The 16,933-nt window shown below is 40.8% G+C and overlaps 1 pseudogene across 1 annotated transcript; it reads left to right on the forward strand.

Moving 5' to 3' along the window:
* The first annotated feature begins 8,912 nt into the window (after positions 1-8,912).
* Positions 8,913-15,764, forward strand: LOC308676533 (serine protease 27-like; annotated as a pseudogene). Its single transcript has 6 exons — positions 8,913-9,080; positions 12,312-12,338; positions 12,420-12,582; positions 12,928-13,199; positions 13,773-13,939; positions 15,486-15,764. The product of its transcript is annotated as a serine protease 27-like (transcript).
* Positions 15,765-16,933: the final 1,169 nt, after the last annotated feature.

The following is a 16,933-nucleotide window of genomic DNA, read 5'->3' on the forward strand; positions in this document are numbered from 1 at the left end:
CATGGATATGCTTAGTAACAGCAGTGAAGAGTGCACTGTTGGAACAGCTGAAGGATCAGATTAGGGACAGATCATCATGAAGAATAACTATCTATCTGGTTGTTAAGAGACAATGACTTGACGGCACATGACGAATCTATCAATTTTCAGTTGCCATGCCAAGGGTAGCAAACTGGTGGCTTGTCCAGCTGGTTTGGAACTACATTTCTTAGCATCCTTTAGTTTTGGTGATGGATGTGGGATTACTAGAAGTTTGGTTTTTCAATTATTTTGAAGATATATAAAATGTCCCACCCTTGTACTCAATGTAAGAGTAGTGCTAATTATTTTCTTTTCCACAAAGTCTCCTTTGAGTTGAGTTTGACTTGTTGGTCTCATCTTTATAGGGATGGATGGATGGATGGATGGATGGATGGATAGATAGATAGATAGATAGATAGATAGATAGATAGACAGATAGATAGATAGATAGAATGGAAGTGATAAGCCAGTTCTCTTCATCCAATAGGGACTCTTTGGCTTTTACCACTCTGTTAATGAAAGATGATCTTGTTAAGCAAAATGTATAGATAGCCTAATGCTCAAGCAAATCAGTAAAAGGGCTTATAGCAGGTCCAGCAGATCTTGGTTCCGAAAATATAGCTACCACTGGATACCAAGAAGGTAGAAAAAATAACTCTACTTCACTTTAGGCTAGGGGTTGTCCAGATTTTTACTCTCTACATAGGACTTCCTAGCACTGTTCCAGGTTTTCCATAAAGTTTATTTTACAGTACTTAGGATCTGGAACTACAAAGTTATACTCTATATGACTTTCCATGTTCTTATATCTATAATTCCAATCTCCTATTATGAAGAGGAAGCTTTGATTAGACTTAATATGCATATTAAAAAACCAAAAACAAACAAACAAAAAAAACAAAAACAAAAAAAACAAACCTAAGAAACAAGATTTTAAAAATAAGGCTATCATATCATTAAAAACCAGCTAGATATCAGTTAAAAAAATGCAAAAACCTCTATAACTTACAGTCCAAATATGATTTTTTTCACCTAGGACAGGGGTAGGCAACCTCGGCTCTTTTATGACTCATGGACTTCAACTCCCAGAATTCCTGAGTCAGCTGACTCAGGAATTCTGGGAGTTGAAGTCCATGAGTCATAAAAGAGCCGCGGTTGCCTATCCCTGACCTAGGAGTTGCAATTGCTCTTATTCAATATGCTAAATTTTGTTAAATATTGAATTGCAGTTAGGTGGATTTCAATACACATGTCTTAGTTATATTGTGCAAATTTTGCTTATTTTATTAGTTTATAGCTGAACATATTATGGGAACCCTCCTAAAAAGGTTATTTGGGTACCCAGCTTAAATATATTGTGTGGACTCAAAATTCTTGAAAAAGTTAATATGTTGTCATATGGAACACAAGTCTGAAGATAAAATTTAGTCTACAATGAGCATACTAAATTGAAAAGGAAAAGCTGAAGGAGTAAAACTCAAAAGATGTTCAAAAAGATATATAGGAATTATGTATTAGACCAACAGAAAATTTACATTAGCTATAGGTTTCTGCATGTGCAAGAGAATGAAAACAGTATGTCAATATTGCCACCTAGTGATATTTCCAGATTTTCCTGTACTTTTTTTTCTTCCTTATCTTTATCTTTAAGTTGTTATTTTTGTTTTTTGTTTTTTTTTTGTGTTCAGGAGCTATTGTTTGTTTCTTTATTTGAGAGAGATAGAGGAAATGCTTTAATGAATAAAAGTGCATCAGATGTATTTTAAAATAGAATATTTTATTGGCCAGGTGTGATTGGACACACAAGGAGTTTGTCTTTGGGGCATAAGCTCTCAGTGTATATACAGCAACAAAGTAATATAATCATATGATACTAATAGGAGAGGCTAATAGAAAAGATGACTATAAACTATTAAATTATAAATTTATAAAAATAATAAAAATAAAAATCTTTATTTTCTCTGAATTTGCTTACGTCAGTTCGATTTTCGGGTTTGTATTTTCAGGTTTCCCACTCTTTGGGAAATAGTGTTTGTTTGTTTGTTGATATAATTTATGTAATCACTATAAAGGTAGCTCTTTTGGGGGGGGATAGGGGGAAGAGTGTGCCTTTGAGTCAATGTTTACTACTTGGGCTGCCACGACTAGTCCCTGTAGGATACTTGGAAAAATTTTGGAAGTGAGTTGTCCTTGCCTTCTTCATAGGGCTGAGAAAGACTGTGTGCATGCCCAAGTTTACTGAGCTGGCTTTGTACTGAACTGGGACTAGAACTCACAGTCTCTTGGTCTGATACCTTGGACGCTACATCAAGCTAGCTCTTTCATTGTAATAATTAAAAGCAGATAAAAAGAGAAGAACTGGAGAATGGATTGACCTAGAGGTGAGCTAAAGATATCAGGCAAACCTTCACACATGATTGCTTGGTTGTTTATTCATGGAATTAAAAGGAATGCTATAAGTACTGTTAGTCTACAATTTGATTTATTTATTTATTTATTTATTTATTTATTTTAATTCCATTTATATCCCGCCCTTCTCCGAAGACTCAGGGCGGCTTACAAGCTTAGCAATTTAGATAGTAAAGCTCTGGTAGAAGTATAGAATAAGATAATGGAATGTTGAAAAATCTAGATGGGCTTTAACATCTTGTATACACTTCACGTATTGCTATGGAAATTATCACATGAATGTATAGTGTACATAATGATTTCAAACTCTTGCTTCTGGATCCCTCTAGCTGGAGGCATGTTTGTGTATAACAATTTGTTTTAATAAACCTCAACTTTGTCATGGTGCCTGGTTCATTTGGACTTAGCTAGGAACAGATCTTCCAGCGGATATTTTTCCACAGCAGAACACAATGACAAACTATTTCCATACTGTAATGTATTGGCCTTAATTGCTTTAATCAGTTGAGTGATTGCTTAACAGCTGTATTGTTTAAAAACCAGACTGTCTGTCTCCAAGTTTGTTAACTGTCCTTTCGCCAGCACAAACTGTTGCTTTAAATCTATTGGTTGCTGCCTAAAGGCGATCCGTATATATAGCTGTGAAGCAGCCATTAGGGTTGCTTCTGTTGTTACTTAATAAACATGCTTGCTGTTTCACTGCTCTGCTTCGTCAATGCCTAACCGAACCAAGAACATAACAGTGGCAACGAAGGTGGGATGTGCTGCTTAAATGTGAGAGCCTGAAGTCACAAGGGGGTGAGGCCAGCAAGCCATGCTGGAGACCACCACACCCTAAGGATCTGTCCTAGGGCCAGCACAGAAGCCAGTAGCACAAGGCATTGCAAGCAACAAGCAACTCACCATGGCAAAAGTCGGAAAATTGGAGGAATTTGACGTGGTGCAACTCCACGCTAACCAGGTTAGTGAAGACAGGTTGAAGGCCATGACACTCCTGTGTGTGTGCGGCCTGGCTACCTTCGACATAGCCGAGAAACTGGTCGCCCCTGCTCCACTTGAGTCAGTCACCTAAGCTCAGGGACCACTTTGAGCCAAAACTATCCATCATAGCATGGAGGCACGCATTTGAGCAGTGAGAGCAACAGCCTGGTGAGTCTGTGACAGAGTTCATAGCTGCCCTTCAACAGGTGTCTTGGCTGTGCAACTTTGCAGACTTAGAGGAAAGACTGAGGGACCATTTAGTCTGCAGACTAAGAAACTGAGAGCTCCAGCAGAAGCTATTGACGAAAGAGACCCTTGCGCTTCAAAATGCCTTGAAGGAGGTGATGGCCGATGGAGGGGCTATTAAAGCCTTGCAGCCCTCCAAACACACGCCCGGCCCAGAAGCCATACACCACGAGGACGCTGAGCATATGGAAGACTCCGATTTGGACTTCGAAGTCAATCAGCTGCAGAAGCAACCAGAGAAGGTACAAAAGCCAGCTGAGAAGGCAGTACCTTTCCCTAGATGCATGGGCTGTGGATGCAGAGCTGGACAAGCTGGTGAGACAAGGGGTATTGCAGCCCGTAGACAGTGGGGTGTGGGAGACCCCCATAGTTATGCCACTTAAGGCCAACGGGGAGGTGCACATATGCGTGGATTATAAGTGCACTATTAACAGGGCACTTCAACAGCACTCATGTCAGGTGCCAGTAGTCAGCCATATTTTGGCGTCACTGCAAGGAGGCTGTGTGTTCACCAAATTAGATTTGGCGCAAGCCTACCAGCAACTGCCCATGGATCAGGCCATGGCAGTAGCCCAGACCACTGTCACCCATAGGGGGGCCTTCAAGGTTAAGCACCTACAGTTTGGGATGAGTGTAGCCCCAGGGCTTTTCCAGGGAGTGATGGAGCGTACGCTCAAGGGCATTCCAGGGGTGTGCCCCTATTTTGATGATGTCCTCATAGCAGGGGAGTCAGTGGAGATTTTGGCTGAATGGCTTAAAGCTGTCCTTCAGCAATTCCACGATGCAGGGCTGAAACTAAAAAGAGAGAAGTGCGAGATTGGGGTAGATTCAACCAGTTCCTTGGGTTCTGCATTGATGCCCCAGGCATTCATCCAGTGGACTCCAAGCTTAAAGCAATCCAGCAAGCCCCTCAGTCTAAAGTCTAAGAGGGAGCTTCAGGCCTTTTGGGGGCTCTTGAACTTTTACCATGCCTTTCTTCCACACAAGGCCACAGTGGCAGAGCCGTTACACCAGCTCTTGGACAAAAAGGCACAGTGGCAGTGGACTAGTGTCCACGAGAAAAACTTCACGGCAGTCAAATCACTGCTGTCCTCGAACTCAGTCCTCACCCACTTTAATGAGAAGCTGCCCATCTGCATCGCGTGTGATGCATCTCTGTATGGGGTTGGGGCTGTGTTGAGCCATTTGATGGCTGACGGGAGACAGGCTCCCATTGCCTACTACTATAGGACCCTGTCGTCCGCAGAATGCAACTATGCACAAATTGACAAGGAAGCCTTGGCCATAGTGGTCGGCATAAAAAACTTCCATGACTACTTGTATGGCCACCAGTTCATGGTCTTCACGGACCACAAGCCACTTCTAGGGTTGTTCACCATAAACAAACAGACACCTCAGATTCTGTCTCCTGAGGTGCTCTATCTTCTTTTCAGCCTATGGCTACAGGCTGATTCACAAACCGGGCAGGAAAATGGGCCATGCAGATGGCCTTAGCAGGTTTCCCCTGCCACATGTAGAGCCAGATCCCGCTCTGGCACGCATCCTGGCTATCTAGGATTTGCCGGAGTCTCCCCTTCATGCTAAAGACATGACTGCTGAGACAGCTGTGGACAAGTAGCTTACCCATGTGTTAAACTGGGTACACACAGGATGGCCAGACAAATGTCCAGGGCCAGAATTCCAGAGTTTTTACACAAGGAGAGATGAGCTCTCAGCTCATAAGGGTTGCATTCTTTGGGGGAGTCAGGTGTTCTGTTCCAGCCTACGACCGGCCCTGATTATGTGTCAGGGACAACCACTTTTTCCTTTTAACAATCAATGGGCTGGAAAAAACCCAACCCAAATTTATTTAAAGTTCCAAATAATAAAGTCTTTCAAACAAAAAAGCAGAATATTTTCTTCAACCAAAAATACATGATTCAAAACATCCAACAAGAGTCAAACAAGAGTCAAACAGATTAGCAAGAACAGACCAGGATATTCTTTGAATGTCTCCGAACAGTTGCCTTCAGCAACCAGCACTGCCCACGCCTTCCCCTTTTATTATCTATCCCAAGGCGTGGCTTTTCAATGCCTTCTCCTCCTTTCACTGAGTTGCCTCATAGGTTTTCTCTGCTCTACTCTGCTGGATTGCCTTCTGCTTCTAGCATCTCTGAACAGATTCAGCTGTGACTCCTCTGAGTCTGACACCTCCTCCTCACACAGCTGAGCCTCATGAGGAACACAACTGGCGGAGCCAGGCTGAGAGTCCTGCAGTGCATCAGACTCTCCCTCCGACACCAAAGGCTCTCCAAACCCTTCCTCCTCCTCCTCCTCCTCAGATTCCTCAGACTCAACTGCTGGGAGCATAGGCTGACACTGAATCACAACATCAGGTCATAGTCCTGAGCTCTTTGAGGCCCAGGGCTTTAGAGTCTCTGCACGAGGGACATCTGGGAATAGTCTGTATGAAGGCACTTGCAAGGAGCTACCTTTGGTGGCCTGGGCTAGAAAAAGCTATTAAGGCCCAAGTACATGGCTGCTACACTTGCCAGCAATCAAGACCCGAGATGCTGCAAGCCCCTATCCACCGATGGGAGGGCACACACACACCGTGTTCAAGAATCCACATTGATTTTGCTGGGCCCTTTCAGGGACAGCTGTTCCTCATTGTGGTGGACAGTCACTCCAAATGGCTAGAGGATACACCAGTTCCAACTATGACTACTGCCAGGACCATCCAGGAACTGTGCAGGATCTTTGAACGCATGGGTTACCAGACGTATTGGTCTCAGACAATGGGGCCCAATTCACTGCTGCAGAATTTCAGTCCTTCCTCAGGGCTAATTTAATAAGGCATGCCACTTCGGCTCCCTTTCACCCGGCCTTGAATGGCCAAGCAGAACACATGGTCCGAATGACCAAGGAATCCTTGAAGAGGATGTCACAGGGGACTGGCACCACAGACTGGCATACTTCTTACTCTGCCAACACACAACTCCCTGTACAGCCATGGGCAGAAGCCCAGCCGAACTCAGATGGGGCCAACATTTAATCACTAAGCTGGATCAGGTGCACCCTGACCGAGTTGCCTTGGACACAGCACAGCCAAAGCCACCACGGAATTTTCAAGTTGGTGATCGGGTTTGGGCCCGGAATTATGAGAAAGGGCCTTTGTGGGTGGTAGCTGTGGTTGCTAAGGTGTCAGGGCCACTTTCATATGAGGTGGTCCTGGAAGATGGCCAAGTCATTTGCTGGCACATTGACCAACTGCGTCGAAGGCTAGTGAATCAGTTGCTGGCTCAAGACTCTCAAGAAGGCCATCCACAGGGGCAGCGCAACAATGGCTCAACAGAGGAGCCTGCATGCTCCGACAGGACTCTCAGCCAAGGAGACAGGGTTGTGGTTGGCAGTGAGTTTTCCCCAGACACACAAACTGTTTCCACTGAGCAGAACTGGCAAGCGGCACCGAGTTCCAGCCTAGCAGACTCTGCCACCCAAATAGACTTTGGTTTGAGCCTACCAGAACAGGTCAGCCAAAGGGACTTGAGTTGGCCCGAAGCAAGTGGACCTCAAAGACCCAGCCTACCCAGCATTGTAGGCGAGCGGGTAGACCGGGAGCCTCCAGAGACCCCCAGGCATTCGGAATGGTCGTGAAGGCCTCCTAAGTATTTACAGGACTATATCAAGCATTTGAGAGTATGAACTATCTAGGGGGAAAGGGTGGAATGTATTGGCCTTAATTGTTCTAATCAGTTGAGTGATTGCTTAACTGAAACACAGACTGTCTGTCTCCAAGTAACTATGCTTTCGCACACGAACTATTGCTTTACATCTATTGGTTGCCACCTAGAGGCGATCTGTATATTTATTTTATTTATTTATTTAATTCAATTTATATACCGCCCTTTTCCCGAAGGACTCAGGGCGGTTTACAGGGCAAAATTAAAACAATACAATATAAAAATTAAAATAAAATTAAATCAATAGCCCCAAAATTTAAAATTAGAATTTAAAAACCTTAAAACCCCTCAGTCCAGGCCAGCTAACTCAAAAAGGCAGGTTTTTAGGTCCCGGCAAAACAAACAAAGGTCGGGGGCGATCCGGAGTTCCACCGGCAATTGATTCCATAGGGCAGGCGTGCCCACAGAGAACACCCTCCCCCTGGGGATCGCCTGCTGGCATTCCCTGACCGGTGGGCCCCTGAGGAGGCCCTCCCTGCACAGGACGATGGGAAGTTGATGCTGGCAGCAGGTGCTCCCTGAGATAATCCGGACCCATGCCATTTAGGGCTTTATAGGTCATCACCAGCACCTTGAATCTAGCTGTGAAGCAGCCGTTAGGGTTGCTTCTGTTGTTATTTAATAAACATGCTTGCTGTTTCACCACTCTGCCTCATCAATGCCTAACCAAACCAAGAACATAACACATACTGTTGCTGAGAAACCAGCATGGAGGAAGAAGGAGTATTGGGTTTGTTCACCACCTTGTGTTATTTATAAAGATAATAAAGTCAGGATAAAAATAAATAAATAAACAAATAAATAAATGCATCCATAAAGTCATCATAAGCTGAATCAGACTTGAACAATACTTGACTATATGATTTTAAACAGACAGAATACAAGACATACAGGCTGCATAGCTATTTCATTGTACAGTAATGCTTCACGTTACATTCTTAGACAGATAAAAAGAACTTCATTGTTTCTGGGGCACAAATAACTTTACTGAAGCAGAACCAAACCATGGACCTACAGTGGGTCCATTACTGGTTTTTCCTTCTCAAATATGAAATTATTGTAAGTTTGCTTTTCCAAGAAAAGATCTGTGATATTTTACAAATATGGTGCCCTCCACAGTCATTATACTACATCCAGAAGCTTCAATCAGTGGGGTCAGTTGCACATGAACGGTCCTAGAAATCTGTAAAGTGAGAAAACTTAAATGCACATTCTATGTTCAAATACAGTATTCTTTGGAAAGATGGCCACTCTGGAATGAATAGTCACATAACACAGTTGCTTTTCTGTACTCCTTTTATGCTCTTTGTAAATACCTGATTGGTCTTTGATCTATCTGGGTTCTTACAGTCCCACCCATGTCTTTGAATAATACAATTAAAAAAGCTCCTCCCTACTCTGGGAAGGAGTCAAATGTTAACTCTCAGTTCCCTTGGAGAAGTTAATCACAAGTAATTTATTTAAACAAAAACAACAAACTGTTTCCTTTAAGATGCTAGGAGGAGCTAGATAGGGAGTATTAAGTTTACAAAAGGAGGCCAGAGTACAGTGACAGTTATTCATATTCTTCTATGCTTTGTCTACCTTTTAACTTCTTTCTTCTTTTATTACTTGACTTAAAGTCAATCAAGATAGACTCATAAACAAAGATGGTGAGATTTCTTGGGATTGAAGAATTGGCCCTTCTCTCTCTTCTGATGGGTAAGAGAATATTTTTTCTTTAAGGCACTTATTTTTTTCAAAACAGGTGGGTGTATAAAATACAAAAAGATTCATCCCTCCTTTCTTGTTTACTAGGTACCCAATTTTTTATTACTTTGAAAAATTAAACACAAACATTAAACATAAACAGATGATGAGAGAAATCTACCCCCCCCTTTTTAATAAAAGGTAAAGTTTAGCCCAGGGGTCTTCAAACTTGGCAAGCTGGCTGAGGAATTTTGGGAGTTGAAGTCCACAAGTCACAAAAGGACCAAGTTTGAAGACCCCTGGTTTACCCTATTTAGCCCAGGGCAAGTTACTAATTTTATTTTACTTGCTTTGATTTTAGAAATGGTTCTACTGTTAAATGAATGCAGTTGGGTAAGACCCTAGATTTGGTCATAGATTGTATGAAAATATATTAGGTATTTCTTTCCTATGTTAATCAAAACAATTATTCAAAGAAATCCTTGTCTTTTATTTTTAAGGAGAGAAATTTCTGAAGTCGGGCAAAAAATCTACTGGGTGTTCTGATTACCTATGCATTTGTTTGATAAATGTAGATAATAAAATAATTACTTTGACGCATAGATTCCAGGGCATTCTTCCAAATATTGTTGGAAGAGGCTGAGCTGAGGCTGGCATTATAAAGGATTGTTAAATAGCAGAGTTTTAAGTAATGTTCTTTTTTTAACTAAAAAATAATTTGAATTTATTATTTGGATTCTGAGAAAGGGTTTGTTTTGTTTTATTGGATATTTTAGAAGTATGTTTGGATTGATAAGATTTATTCAGCTGTGATTATATTTTCTTTTACAGTTTGAAGGACAGAAAGGAACTGATTCACCACCTGGAAACTGTTTTTGTGTGTTTTGAGGAAAATTAGTAAAGATGTGCTACTGTGTTGCTATTTAATGTTAAGCTCAGTAATTCTGTCTCTTACAAAATGTTAGACAGAATGTTGGCTTTGGACTCAGAAATCTAGATTCAAATGTTTTCACGTACATTTAGACATATTTACATACAGATAAGAGTAAAACAGGAAAAGTATAACTACTGACATTCTGTGGGCCTGGCCTGGGTTAGTTTTGAAACTTTTTCTTCCTTCTTGCTATTTCTGTCTTTTCTCGCATACATATATGGACAAAAAGAGAAAATAAATAAGGTATAAACTAAATTAGTAGTCAAAAATCACTGTGCTCTGGGGGCCACATTTAGCATTTGGAGAGAATGTTTTGGGTACTCTTACAAAATTGTTTCCAGGACAGACCATCTTTTCATAAAATAGATGTGATTAAGAATATGAGAAATTGCAAGTTATCCATTTAGCAGTAGTAAAAATGGTGAAATTGATCCATTCCAATGGTCCTTCAGGAATGCTTTTTAACTTCTATTTGTCTAATTATTTTCCCTGCCTGTCTCAAGGAGCTGGTAGGCATATTTTTCCAGCAGTGAAAGAAAGCTGCTGATATTGTTTATACTATTTTGTTTTTTTAAAAAAGTGACCATGAGACTTATGCATTTTCCAAAAGTATTCTTAAAAATAGAGATGATACCATAGCACAGATAAATCATTTCTTCTGGTAGCACTTTTTTCCCTATTATCTTTATGGCTCCCCAAAATGACATAGGGAGTTATTTAAGGAGATTTGGGGGAACTTTTTGTAAACTATTGATTCTTGAAATTTCTTGGGTACAGCAATATGTATGTTATTGTTTTTATTATTATTTTGTTACCTAGCTGCATTATTATTTTGTTACCAAGTAGGATCTGATGGAAAAGGAAACAATGGTACAGATTATGGATGCCCACATTTGAAACAGAGACATATGCTTTGCTTAATTTCCTGTACATGGCAGACATACATGCTTATGCACCTATCCATCATGCTATTCCCTTTCAACATAGGCAGCATTAAGGCTGACTCAGCCTTCCATCCTTCCATGGTTGGTAAAATGAGGACCCAGATTATTGGGGGTAATATGCTGACTCTGTAAACCACTTAGAGAGGGCTGTAAAGCACTGTGGAATGGTATATAAATCTAAGTGCTATTGCTACCATGTTTCCCCAACAATAAGACCGGGTATTATTATTATTATTATTATTATTATTATTATTATTATTATTATTATTATTATTATTATTATTATTATTATTTTATTATTATTAGCCTCCAAAACAGGCACCAGGTCTTATTTTTGTGGGGTGGCTTTTCCACTCACCACTGGCACCGACAGCCCCACCCAGCTGGCCCACTTTTTCTGTGACTGAAGGAGCAGCTTCATTCTATAGCTCAGAATGGAGCTTGGGCCTGCATTTCACAGTCAGGCCTTTCCGGAAGGCCTCTGCAACTGATAATGGAGCAATGGATTCAATCCATAGCTCAGTTCTCAACTGCAGAGGCCTTGTAGAAAGGCCTGAATGTGAAATGCAGGCCTGGAGACACTGCAGAAGAAGTGGGCTGGCAAGGAGAGGCCTAGCTGCCAGGTAAGCAGAGCATGTGGGGTACCTCCATCTCCCACCTCCACCCTAGCTTGATTTGTAGGTGTGTGTCTCGCCCCATAACTAGGGTCTATTTTTGGGGTAGGGCTTATATTAGGCCCACCCTCAAAAATCAAGTTAGGGCTTATTTTGGGGGTAGGTTTTACTTTCAGGTAAACATGGTATTAAGGAAAGAATGGAGATGAAATAAGAAAGAAGCAAAAGAAAATGGAGAGAGGAAATATGAAAAAATAAAATTGATCTATCTAGTGTTACACACCATCCATACGTCCTCATTATCCATACACGTATGCATACATTATTTTATTCCCTCATATATTTCTCATCAACTCAATTTTATTTTGGGATCAAAGTAAGCTTTGATTTTTAAAAGTGCTGAAGTTGTCTTACTCTTTTTATCTCACACAAATCCTCCCAAGCCCTGAAACTCATTGGATGATGTTGGGTCAAGAATTCCTTCAGATCTGTACCTTTATTTACTACAGATAAGTGAAGTAGTGATATGTGCTGTAATGGGAATGACCATTTTTGAATGACACACAGCATATTTTTAAAGTTCCAAGTCTCATATGTTAATTATCAATTAATGAATAATTAATTCTAAACAATGTCATTATAGACATTGCTGATCTAAAAAGTGATCTAATGTAGCATATTTTGTTTTATTTTTGGCTACCTTTCTTGGTCCATTCAGTCTCTTTTGATGTTTCTCTTCTTGTCTTCACAGGCATTACAGAGGCCCAGGCACCTCCAGGTGAATAAAGTTTTCCATGGAGTTCAGCTGTACAGAACTCAGGACCCAGACACTAACCTGCCTATCTTGATCTCCCCACAGCTTGTGGCCGATTTATCCCCTCTGCCCGAATAGTAGGAGGTACAGAGGCTGAGGTGGGTTCATGGCCATGGCAGGCCAGCATACAGATTTTAGACTCACATCAGTGTGGGAGAACCCTCATTGCCTCACGCTGGGTTCTCACAGCAGCGCATTGCTTTAGCAGGTGAGAACAGTTTCCAAACTTTACTCCCTTCATACAAAACCCCACAGGGTTGATTCTCAGACTTCTGAAACTAATTTATAAAACTTCATTTCCTTTACCAAGAGATCTGTCACCCCCAAGGTCAGTTTCTACCATTCTTTCTACCATTCAAGCTATTAGCTAATATTGACACTCATGACAAACACTGTTCTCCCATTCCTAGGGAAGTGATTTTACTGTCACACCCTTTCTAATAGATTCTATCAATTTCAACTTCCTCCTCTTCCTAGCTGAATTTTGAACAATATGTCTGTTTTCATTCTCATATCCTGCTTATGTTTTATTAGCCAATTTTTCTATCTACAGTATCTCCGATCCCTCTCTATTTGCTGTTCTTTTGGGATCCTACAATCTCTCCTATCTGGGACCAGAGTCGGTACTAGTGAATGTGAAGCAAATTATCACCCACGCCAACTACACTGGGCTGTCAAAAGGCAATGATATTGCACTAATGGAACTTGAAAGCTCTGTGAATTTCACCCAGCTTATCCAGCCTGCCTGTTTACCAGGACTTTCCATTGTTTTCCCTCCCAGATTGGGTTGTTGGGTTGCAGGATGGGGGAACATTAAATCACAAGGTGAGTATCAGATATATTTCTATATTATGTGATATATTATGTTATATATATCTGAAGTTCCATATCTATTGGTGTTTGTAGCAACTCATAGGTATATATGTTCCAAAAATACAAGCCTTAACACCAAAAATAAAATAAAATAATAAAATAATAGTAATAAAATAAATAGAATCTTACCCTGCCCCCAACTTCTACTAATTGGCTTTATTGGAATGGAGCAAGTGTTTCAGATGGATTCAGAAAGCCTGACATTAAGGATACTTTTTCTGGAGGAAAAACAATGAGTAAAAATAGAATTAAATTATCAAGGATTTTAATAACTGCCTGGACACATGCAAGAGAAAAGGAGCTTATGCACCTTTAATAATTATTTAGAATTTGTGTGATTTAAATAATTGTTTAAAGAGCAGGTATAATATTTGATGAGTAATTGTTTAAATTTGTTTAAATTTCAGCAGCAGTAAATACATTGACAAGCTGTTCAGTTTGTTGAAATTCCTTCTTTTACCTAGATGTTCTGCTTTTCCCTTTGATGGAATCTGAAGAAATAACTTTCTTTTCTCTTTCTCTCAGTCCCACTTCCTGAACCCGAGATTTTGCAGGAAGTGCTTCTTCCCCTTATTGACAGGGCTACCTGTGAGACTCTTTACAGTGACTTTAAAGAGCCTGGGATGGCGACCATAATAAAAGATGACATGATATGTGCAGGCTACATGGAAGGAAAGAAGGATGCTTGCCAGGTAATAATAATTTGTGTGCATGTGCTTTTGACTTCTGTTGATTTCCTAGTCAAGTCCCTTTTCTTGGCAAGATTTTGTTGGAGTGGCTTGCCCTTGTCTTCTTTCTAGAGCTTAGAGAGAATGACTTGGCCAAGGCTACCCAGCTAGTTTAGTGCCTAGGGTTGGGCTAGAACTCACAGTCTCCTGGTTTTTAGCCTAGTGACCTAACCTTTACACCATACTGAATACAACATTTTCGCCCCCCCCAATCTTATTTTTCTAAGCAGCTTGCATTCCCCCACCCCCAACTATACATATAGGTTAAGGGAAAGGTAAATGAGTTCCTGCGGATTTTACTCCGCTAGTCTATATTTATTTTTATTTTTTTATTTTAATCCCATTTATATCCCGCCATTCTTCGAAGACTCAGGGCGGCTTACAATCTAAGCACAAACCAATGTGCTTAGCAATAGCCTTCATTCTATGTATATGCCTGCTTATTAGGGCTTTCGCCCCCCCCCAAGCGGCATTATTACAAAGTCAGCTTATTGCCCCCAACAATCTGGGTCCTCATTTTACCTACCTTGGAAGGATGGAAGGCTGAGTCAACCTTGAGCCTGGTGGGACTCGAACCTGCACTAATTGCAGGCAGCTGGTGTTACTTAAGGAGGCATTAGCCCACTGCTCCACCAAGGCCGACTTGGGGGGGGGTACTCATTTCTATTTCAAGGCCATTGAGCCAGCACTGTCCAAAGACATTTCCATGGTCATGTGGCCAACATGACATTATGGAGTGCTGTTATCTTCCCACTGAAGTGCTACATATTGATCTACTTGCATTTGAACACTTTCGAACCACTAGATTGGCAGGAGCTGGGGTGAGGACAGGAACTTGCTATATTACCAAAATTATTCATAAATTCTAGGATGTTTCCTGAATATAGATATCAAATTTTCAAGGGACTGGTTAAGGATATTAAACATTTAAACAGCATTAAACATTCTGCAATGTTCATAATGTGTATTGAACAATTAAATAAACATTAAATGGCTTCTGTATGCCCCATACATTTTAATGCACCTTTTAATGTGAGCTAGTTCCTTTCCATTGTAAAGGCATCTGCTAATGAAGTTGCTGTTGAGTTATTTTGTTTGTGTACATCTATTTGTTATTTGTCTGTTTACATCTATTTCCCTGAGCAAGATTTATTCCCTTTTTGATTTTGTGAATGTTTTCAATATTTGCTTTTGTTACAAATATGCTGATAGAACAAGATCAGTTTACCATTAGGTGGAGAGAGGCAATCACCCCATGTAGAAGATGCTGTGGACATGAGTGGAAGTCAGTGAGATTATTCCTTCTGAACCCTCCCATCATTTTCTTTTCTTGAAATACAGAGTAGTTTGTTCTACCCAAACTGTTGCTCATAGCTTTTGGACAGTAGAATATGATCATATTTCTAGTGTCGAAGTAAGATTCACCTATCAGTCATATGTAAGAACCCTTTCTGACAGAAAATTCATGTTATATTCTTAGAGAGTAATGCTTTATTTCTTTATTTTACAGGGGGACTCAGGGGGGCCATTGCTTTGTCCATGGAATGGAGATTGGGTTTTGGCTGGTGTAGTGAGCTAGGGAGATGTCTGTGCTGCCCCCAAACGCCCTGGCGTCTACACTCGGGTTAGCGCCCACACCAGATGGATCTTGAGACATGCTCCAGAAGTGGAATCTAGTTTCATTAGTGCCCTAAACGTAATTATCCCTAACAATGGATGTTCCTTGGTTGCTATTGCTAATATAGCTATGCTTCTTTCATTGTTTATCAATATTATCTCTATTATATAGTAACAAAACTTGGTAGAGCATGTCTGAATTTGTCTAGATTGCCTGCTGTAGTTTGTGGAAACTGATCTTTGTCAAATCTGTATGACAAAGCTCCCACTGTATGGTATTTTCTTCTGGAATCATATATATATATATATCATCCCCATAATTTCATCTAATTCTTGTTTTTTCCTCTTCCCTTTCCCCTTCCTCTTATTCTTTTACATAACATTAAAGAATCATAAGCCATGAACCTTTCTTATATTTTTTCATACTTATTATTTTTTTCAGAGTTATAGCAATGTAAATTTATATCAGTTTTTCAGGAATGGCAGGTGTAGAGGAGTCCTACAGAGGCTTCATAAAATAAGCCAGAAATTTCACGGAAAGCCAGATCTGTACAGTTTGGCTAGATGTGCTGTGTTATACTTTGCATATAAAAATACACACAAACAAGACAGTTCTTGAAATTCAGTGTGCAATGATTTGCTTATATAATTATGAGCATATGAAACAGAGCTGTTTTCCTATTTTATTAAGAGTCCTTATAATATTGGGTTGTCATAGGTATTGAAGACAGACTAAAGGAATAAAGCAATAATGAAATATAGCAACTACAAGATTAATAACTTTTATTTGCTGAAGGTGTTCTGTTGACAAAATAGCTGCCACCAATATATTTGCCCAGCTTCCCCTCACAGAAGATCATGTAACAGGATTGTAATTCTGCATTATTCAGTTTTGATAGAAATCAACGCTACTCTGTGCAAGAATAGGAAAAAAAATCGACTTGTGGATTATGATTTGTGCGAAAATGGTTCAAAGTTCTTTTAAACTTAAGTTCTGATCTCCATTGGAAACCCTTCAATGAACATTTCTTTTAGATGGACTTCCGGTGGCTCCGCGGCGACGGAGACAGCCTTCCCGGGCTGCCCGCGGCTCAGCTGAGTGTTTTTTCGCCCGAAACAGCGCCGATCAGCTGTTCGGGCGAATTTGAAGCCCCCTCCTCGGGAGAAGAGGAGGGGGTGAGGCCCCAGGTAGGGGTAGAGTTCTCCGGGGCCGCCTGAGCTTGCAGCTTGGGCGGCTGAAGGATTGAACTCCCCCGAAGCCTGGGTTGCTCCCAGCTGGCCGGCGTCTCTGCTCCGGATTTCTTGGAGCAGAGCCAGGCGTCTGCGACCACCCCTGCCTGA

Source organism: Vipera berus (genome assembly GCF_964194415.1).
Source record: "Vipera berus genome assembly, chromosome: W".
NCBI classification, from domain to species: domain Eukaryota; kingdom Metazoa; phylum Chordata; class Lepidosauria; order Squamata; family Viperidae; genus Vipera; species Vipera berus.